The sequence below is a fragment of the Eriocheir sinensis genome, chromosome 52 (genome assembly GCF_024679095.1).
Source record: "Eriocheir sinensis breed Jianghai 21 chromosome 52, ASM2467909v1, whole genome shotgun sequence".
In the NCBI taxonomy this organism is placed as follows: Eukaryota; Metazoa; Arthropoda; class Malacostraca; order Decapoda; family Varunidae; genus Eriocheir; species Eriocheir sinensis.
Genome location: NC_066560.1, coordinates 7,430,043 through 7,439,023, shown reverse-complemented (window position 1 = coordinate 7,439,023; position 8,981 = coordinate 7,430,043). Strand labels below are relative to the sequence as shown.

At 49.1% G+C, this 8,981-nt stretch overlaps 1 long non-coding RNA gene across 1 annotated transcript in view; it reads right to left on the bottom strand.

Annotated features, from left to right (window-relative positions):
- Positions 1-380: 380 nt before the first annotated feature.
- Positions 381-8,981, bottom strand: part of LOC126983017 (uncharacterized) — a 57,444-nt gene continuing 48,843 nt past the window's right edge. Inside the window, exons 2-3 of the long non-coding RNA XR_007735479.1 lie at positions 787-930; positions 381-603 (exon numbers count right to left, since the gene is read on the bottom strand). This is a non-coding gene — a long non-coding RNA (uncharacterized LOC126983017). The remainder of the gene's footprint in view (positions 604-786; positions 931-8,981) is intronic.

The window sequence follows — 8,981 nt, the reverse complement described above, 5'->3', positions numbered from 1 at the left end:
CCCTTTCCCTTCTCAAGTCCTTCATGGCAGGACTTCTATCGACTTGCTTAATCCATGAGCTCTGTGGGCATCCCCTTGACCTCCACTCGGGGTTGTCTCTTACAGAAACAACCTAGTGGGCATGGTCAGCTTTTGGGTAACGTGCTGTATAGCCGGAGTTGGAATTGATGGATTATGCAGGTAACAGGCCTGGAATCAGTCTCACAGAGTAACGAGTACTTGAAAGGATGTGTGAGAGGAAGAAAAATGGTGGTGGGAGGAGAGTATCAAGACACCTCTCCACCTGAAACTTGGCCACTCTTTACTTTTATCTTTTTCAGGAGCAGCGTTTAGCGGGCTTTCTTTTCTACACTATTTTTTATGCCCTTGAGGTGCTTCCTTTCCTGTAAAAAATAAATAAATAATGAAAACAAATTAGGTACTCCTTGGGTAAGGAGGAGAACTGAACAAAAAATTGACTGATCCTGTTCCCTTCATTTTGCTACCCTGTGAATCTTGGGTGGTTGGTGGTGGTTGTGTCTGAGGTGGATTAGTGTTGACTGGGGTACACTCTCATGGCCCTGCAACTGGTGCCTGAGAGTGAGTGAGGGTGGAGGGAGAGGACTGCAAATAAAGAAACCAAGACTCGATAAGTGAATAACAAGTGGATATACAGACCACACGTCACATTACATTACCATCATATTACCAGACTGTATATTTTGTGGTGATATCTGAGAAATGGTGACTGAGGGAACGAGGGAGGAAGAAGTGTAAATAATGAAAACAAAACGGTTGTGATTTTACCTTTGCGAGTCCCTGAAGGTGGCCATGGATGAGGAGTGGGCAAGAGTAGCTCAGGGAGGGGTAGGTGGCTGGCTGGCTGGGAGGGTGGGTGGTGTAGCCGCCAAGGACCTTCTGGGCAAGGGTGGGTGGGAGTGGAAGGACTTGCTGCAAGACAAAAAAAGGTATATCAGCAAAAAAATGGAGTAAGTAAAGGATGAAGGAACAGACTATTTTGGCTTCAGTGAGAGAAGGATTGAGTCTATGAATACACGAAAACGTACATGATAAACAACAAAAGTGTACCAAGATATACAACAAAATAATACAACTTAACCCGGTAGCAGCTGGGATCATGTTTGTTAATGGTCCCTCTAAGCGAGAAAAATGAGAAAAAATCATCACTCACACAAACCATATTATAATATATATCAAAGCATTTGTGATCAGTTTATGTATCATCTATTTTGGGGGGTTTATATCGGCACAAATTTGGCCCGTCGCTGCTACATGGTAAAGCCACAAATTTGGCCCGTCGCTGCTACATGGTAAAGCCACAAATTTGGCCCGTTGCTGCTACCGGGTTAAATAATATACGACAAAAGTACAAGAAAAGCATGACAAAAAAAAGGAGAATAAGGGAATAAGCTTAGACTCTATGTTCTGTCTCAAGCTGAACAGTTAAAATAAGGGAAAGTAAGGAGGGTACAAAACTATGAACACAGGACTACCGGTACGAAAAAAAATGACGTAATACAATAATGAAAAAAATCTTAAATGAATCACACATGCAATTTTCCTACAAACTTCAGACTGGAGACAAAGAAGGAGGGAAAGGTTATCGATATCGCGGCATCAGTTCAAGTGAGAATTGGCTGATGATTGCAGGTTTTTCTCGCTAGTGTGAGTAATTTGTGTCCGTGTCATGATAAGCACTGGGCGGGACACAGAGCCATGAGAAGGTTCAGCATAACACGGCTCCGGGAACAGATAAAACATGCACAAAAAAGGGAGTGAAGGTCGCGAGGGGCTGCGCCAGACTGTTAATTAGGTGGCGGTAATGATGTCATCCCGTACCTAACAATTACCTGTGAAAATGAGTTTATGTAAGAATCTTGATACACTGATGCAACTTTGTAGTCTGCGGCCCTCTACCCGCCCTCGCGCCCTCCCCCCAGCACCCTCCATGCCCCTCTGGCCTCCCGTCCCCTAAACCCTCCGTGTGCTTCCTACAGACCCACCCAGCTGTAGGGGAAGGCCTGGCCATGTGTGTGTGTGTGTGTGTGTGTGTGCGTCTCTCTCTTCGTATGGATGCATAATATATATATATATATATATATATATATATATATATATATATATATATATATATATATATATATATATATATATATATACACACACACACACACACACACACACAAACAGTCGCACACACGTGTATGCAAATCTGCGCCCCAAACAAGGTGCCCGTGCGCGGCGTGGAGGCGAGGCTCGGGGGTTTATGGGGTCGGTGACTAATGTCCCGCGCAGGTCGTAACAAAGGGCCGGCGGGAGATAGTATCGGGTCGACCTTTGCATTTACACAGTGGTAGCAGCTTTACGACGCGCGGGAGGTGTCAATTAGCACTCGTCCATTGTGCTGCGGGTTATCGCGCGGGGATCGGGGGTCGCCGGGCGAGGGTCGCCCGCCACGCCGGGCACGCCGCGCCCACACACTCCGCGCTTAACGGTCCCAGGCGCCTCGCTACTTACCTGAATATCAAGTAACTCCTTCGTAACTCTCTACTCGCTGGTTTGAGTTGACATTTGATCGCCCCATGACTGTCCTCGCTCGCCGCGCCGCCCAGGGCAGGACGGGTGTGGCGGGGCGGAGATGGCGGGGGCTGCAGATGGTGATGGGGACAGGTGTGGGGGTGCTTGGGGCAGTGGGGGCGGGGTGGCTGCAGGTGGGGGTGTGGGGGAGGTGGGGGGGTTGTAAATGGTGGTGGGGGCTGGAGGGGTGGCGGTGACTCGCAACCTCTGCCTGTTGTTGCAGTCTCATGCAGGCTGATGAGGGGCGCGTTATTAGGCGAGTCCACATGCAGCGTTACGTAATAATGATACTGAAAATGAAGGCGATCCGTCTTGAGGAGCCTCAGGGCCGGATTGTTAAACACTTCCTCGCCCAAGCACACATATTTGACAAGGCTTTCATAGGAGTTGTGGTCTTTTCCAGGGGTAGTTTAATAACCCTGGTGGTAGTCTGACCCTTCTTCTGTGCCATGAACCTACAAAAACACTCATTAGAACCCGACTCATCTCCTTCTAGGCCTTTGGATATTGTTGATGTGAGAGGCAGGGTCGTCTAAGAGTACCAATCTCAAACACCGACTATTACGTGGGCAGCCTGGACGGATACACGGGCAGCAGCGGGACCCAAAGAACGTCCATTTCGTGTGTTCACTCCCGCGTGGACGTGACGGGTTCCCATTTTCATCGCGTCGGATCGGAACCTATTATCAGGGAGCATCGCGGGCACGCACTCCACCGCGGCGACGCTCCTCTGTTCGTGCCGCCAAAAATGATACGTCCAGCTGTGTCCTACCTCCCCCCGCTCCCCCCTTACATCATTTCTTTTTTCTCTTCTTCCTTTTCTTTCTTTTTCTTTTTTGCTTCTCTTGCTTTTTTTCTTTTTTCTATCTTTCCTTCTCTTTAGTTCTTTCCTTCCTTCTTTCTTTCGTTTCTTCTTCTTCTCTCTCTCTCTCTCTCTCTCTCTCTCTCTCTCTCTCTCTCTCTCTCTCTCTCTCTCTCTCTCTCTCTCTCTCTCTCTCTCTCTCTCTCTCTCTCTCTCTCTCTCTCTCTCTCTCTCTCTCTCTCTCTCTCTCTCTCTCCCCCCCTTCCATCATCTCTTTTTCTCTTTTTCCTTCTCTCTTTACTTTTTTTTTCCTGCTTTTTTTTTTTCTTTTTTCTCTTTCCTTCTCTCTTTAGTTCTTTCCTTCCTTCTTTCTTTCGTTTCTTCTTCTCTGTCTCTCTCTCTCTCTCTCTCTCTCTCTCTCTCTCTCTCTCTCTCTCTCTCTCTCTCTCTCTCTCTCTCTCTCTCTCTCTCTATCTCTCTCTCTCTCTCTCTCTCTCTCTCTCTCTCTCTCTCTCTCTCTCTCTCTCTCTCTCTCTCTCTCTCTCTCCTTCCCCCTCCCTCTCTCCCTCTCCCCTACTCTCTCCCTCCTCCTCTCCTTCTCTCTCACTCTCTCTCGTGACTTCTAATCCAGGAGCCGCCCCGGAGCGCAGCGCGGCTATCAGTAGGGCTATCTGGGGGTGTCCGCGAGCTGGTCATCACCCGTGTCGCCCGTGTCCCTCCCTGATGAACCTTACCTGGGACCATTATCTCGCCCCGACACTGTAAACAAGAGACTGTCCCCTGCGCCCACCACCTCCACCTCAACCTTCTCTTGTCTCACCTCCTCCTCCCCCCTCTCCTCTGCTCTTCCTCCTCCTCCTCTTTCTTCTTCATCACCTCTATATACCTCCCTTTTTTCACCTTCTTGCTCTCTTTATGAAGTTTCTCTTTTTTTAAACTCATGCTTCCTATCTCGTCACCTCCTGCCAGCTCTCCTCTTTCTCTCCTCCTCTCCTCCTCCTTCTCCTCTTCTTTCTTCATAATCTTCATCTCTTCACCTCCTTCCCCTTATTACGACGTCTCTCTTTTCTTACTCTTGTTCCTCATCTCGTCACCTCCCTCTCTTCTTCCTTCTCCTCCTCTTCTCTCCCTATTCCATCACCTCTGTACCTCCTCTCTTCATCTCCTTGCTCTAATTATGCATGTTACTCTCTTCTTATTCTTGCTTCTCATCTCGTCACCTCCTGCTTAACCTGCTCTCTCAACTCCTCCTTATCTTCTTCTTTCCCTATTCCATCACTTCTATACCTCCTCTCTTCATCTCCTTGCTCTAATTATGCATGTTACTCTCTTCTTATTCTTGTTTCTCATCTCGTCACCTCCTGGTTACTCCTCTTTCTCTTTCTCGTCCTCCTCCTCCTCTTCCTCGTCCTCCTCCTTCTCCTCATATTACCTGGCTTTCTTCAGGTGTAAGGCCGCGTGGGGCAGATCTTTCCTTTATCTGATGCTTTCTTTATGATCCCATCAATATATTTAAATTTATGGCGCTTCCAGAGGGACGGTGGGAGTTTGCCATGGGCTAACACACACACACACACGCACACGCACACACACACACACACACACACACACACACACACACACACACACAGGATCTTGAGTTCAATCGGGTTAGGCCGCCCTCAGGTGAGAATCTAAGCCTACGGGATTATCTTGGCTCCCTTACAGGTAAACAATGGATGTCTTGCTGGGTAAACAATGATAAATATAATCCCATGTGTCACCACCATCACCATCACCACCACCACCACCACCACCACCACCACAGTACTAATGCCACTGATCAATGCCCCCCCCACACACACACACACACACCAACAAGCATTACCACAAGCCCCCAACGGCTAGAACAATTAGGGAGGCGGTGGCCTAGTGGATAAGGTGGTGAGCTTGGGATCGGACTGATGTCGACGCATGGGTTCGAATCCCCACCAGTGCTACCTTGAAACTTTGTGTCATTTGCCGAGTGGCTTAAAATCACCTACATGTCACCCTGACACCCGAGTTCTAGTTGCATAGCAATAAAGATGAGCTTTGGGGGGGTAACATGGGCCTTTCAGGTGCCACTATAAAACCTGCGCCCGCACCACTAACGGGCCTGCCTCTGAGCAACACCGAAGAGGCAGAATATGCCTACGGTGCATATGGGCTAACACGTAAAAAAAAAAAAAAAAAAAAAAAAAAAATCCTCCCCACAGTTAATTCTTCCATCTGGATTTTAGTCACATGCTTTCCTCCCATCTCCCATCTCCCCTTCCCTTCCTTCCCTCCCATTTCCCATTTCCCCCTCCCCTCCTTTCCTTCCTTCCCATATCCCATCTCCTCTTCCCTTCCCTTCCTTCCCTCCCATTTCCCATTTCCTCTTCCCTTCCCTCCCATTTCCCGTCTCCCCTTCCCCTCCTTTCCTTCCTTCCCATATCCCATCTCCCCTTCCCCTCCCTTCCTTCCCTCCCATTTCCCATTTCCTCTTCCCTTCCCTCCCATTTCCCATCTCCTCCCCTCCTTTCCTTCCTTCCCATGTCCCATCTCCCCTTCCCTTCCCTTCCTTCCCTCCCATTTCCCATCTCCTTCTCCCCTCCTTTCCTTCCTTCCCATGTCCCATCTCCCCTTCCCTTCCCTTCCTTCCCTCCCAATTCCCCTCTCATCCCTCCCTCCTTTCCTTCCTTCCCATATCCCATCTCCCCTTCCCTTCCCTTCCTTCCCTCCCATTTCCCATCTCCTCCTCCCCTCCTTTCCTTCCTTCCCATATCCCATCTCCCCTTCCCTTCCCTTCCTTCCCTCCCATTTCCCATCTCCCCTTCCCCTCCTTTCCTTCCTTCCCATTTCCCATCTCCCCTTCCCCTTCTTTCCTTCCTTCCCATATCCCATCTCCCCTTCCCTTCCCTTCCTTCCCTCCCATTTCCCATCTTTAAGAACATTAGTAGTCTGCAAGAGGTCAGTCGGCTCACGAAGGACAGCTCCCGGAAATCCAACACCATGAAATTATAATTATCTAACCTTTTCTTGAGTGTGTGTACGTTCTGACGACCAGGGATGGCACGATATCGTACTCACCAAACTAGATTTTCCCATATCTAACGTATAATGACTGCACAAAACCCCCTATAATTAACACTTCTAGCAATAAATATAAATAGGTGTCGTTAGTTTTGTGGGTGGGAGATTTTTTAGCCTGAAATCGGGAAAAATGAGAAGCTGAGAACGACAATCTGGCACAGTTGCTGACGACACGTGACGGCCGAGTCTGTGCAGCTCGTAACTCATCTGAAAAGTGTATTGATTCTTGCCAAGCCTTTACTGAATCAGAATTTCTTATCATAGCTTATACACTGTTTTACGAGTCCTGCCCTACCCTTGTGCCACCAAAACCTTATACTGACCTCACCAGCTCCTCAGTCATCACCACCATTATAGAAACAGCAAAAGCGTATAGAGAATCACGAAATATACACCAATGAGTGCCAGGAATCGAACCCAGGCCTTCAGCATAGAAATCAGGGCAGCAAACTAACTAAGGTAATATCGTCACCCTCATAAACTAATCGCTTAAGTCATTTTTTAAGAGATTTCCAGGTTTTTGTCTACATCAAATTTCCATCACGTGACGCCCTTTTTTGTATAGTTGCCTTCGTCATTCAAGGCTCGAGTTTCTAGAATTGGCCTTTTCATTTCTGCCTAAATCTAAAGCCAAATGAGATAATGACAGTTCTTTTCTGACTTCCTGAAGCGTAGAAAATAATGCGGTTTGTTTACGAAGGTGATATATTTTTCTCCAATGTATATAAACACCGTATGTGCCATTACGAGTTGACTAAAATCCTCGCCGGCGATCACAGGTGTGGGCGGGGTCACCTTTCCTTCATATCCACACTGCAGGGCGGAGGCGTCAGGTTAAGTGCCGCAGAAAAGGCCTCAGGCACAGTGACCTTTTGACTCAGATGGTTTGCCGCCCTGCCCTCTATTCTCAAGACCCGGGTTCGATTCCTGGCACTCACAGGTGTACATAGTGCCATCATCACCACCGTGCAGTGCTAGAAAGGACTCATTCCTACCATAATTTATCCTTACCCCGCCGTCACCACCTACCATTCTACTCCTACCACCTTGCCCTACCCCCGCTACCACCCCACTAGTACCACCTACCATCCCCCTCCTACCATCTCCCCCCCCACTAACCCCCCACCACCAGCACCACCTAACATCCCCCTCCTACCATCTCCCCCCCCACTACCACACCACCATCAGTACCACCTAACATCCCCTTCCTACCATCTCCCCCCCCACTTCCACCCCACCACCAGCACCACCTAACATCCCCCTCCTACCATCTCCCCCCCACTTCCACACCACCACCAGCACCACCTAACATCCCCCTCCTACCATCTCCCCCCACTACCACATCACCACCAGCACCACCTATCATCCTCCTCCTTCTACCTCCTCCCACCACCACCCCTACCATCTCCACCCCTCCCTACTGCCATCCCATCACCAGCACTACCTTCCATCCTCCTACCATCTCCCCCCCCCACACACTCTCCTTTAGACCTCAATCGCCTCGGACACACAGCCAGAGGGTTTAGGGCACGATACAGGGGCGTGCTGACGTGAGCCGGAGATAATACCACCACCACCACGACCTCCACCACCATCACCACCACCACCACCACCACCACCACTGTCTTTCTGTTTGTCTGTCTGTCTGTCTGTGGCCTCCGCGTCAACACCCCAACAAGACGAGGCCCGAAAATTTCAGTCTTTTTAATTCAATATTCGCCTCTTCTCGTCCTCCTCTTCCTCGCCCTCCCTTCCCTTCCCTTTCTCACACTCGAAGTACCAAACGTTTGTGGCTCTTGTTACGAACGTTTTTCAAGGCCAGAGAGGACCTATGTCGGGCTGGCATGAGTGTTTTTTAGCTCAATAATTCGCCTCTCCTCCTCCTCCTCCTCCTCCTCCTCCTCCTCCTCCTCGCTCTCCCTTCCCTTCCCTTTCTCACACTCGAAGTACCAAACGTTTGTGGCTCTTGTTACGAACGTTTTTCAAGGCCAGAGAGGAGCTACATCGGGCTGTCATGAGTGTTTTTCCTCTTCACAGCGCGGAAGCCTTGCCAAACTACCACCAGGCTCAGGAAACCACCCATGGATACCCCGACAACTTCCTCGAGAGCCTTTGGGAGTGGATGGACCAAGTCTTCGAAGAGTTTGATGATATGGACCTCAGCCTCAGTCTATTAATAACGCTCCTCTTGTTTCTCCGTTTCTCCTCTTCCACCTCCTCTTCTTCCTCTATCACTTCCTCAGCCACAACCTTTTGCCTCCTCTTATTCCTTCCTCCTTCCTCCTCCCTTCCTTCCTATGCCTAAACTCTTATTCCTTCCTCCTTTTTCCTCCCTTCCATCCTTCACCTATAAGCTTCCTCAATGTGATTCTCTACTTGTTATTTGCCTTCTCTAATCATCCAAGGAATAGGGTGTACAGGAAAGATAAAATAATGGAAAGGATGGGAATAGAAGCGGTAAAAGAAGGGAATTAATGGAAGGGCGAGGGAAGGGAAGAGAAAACAG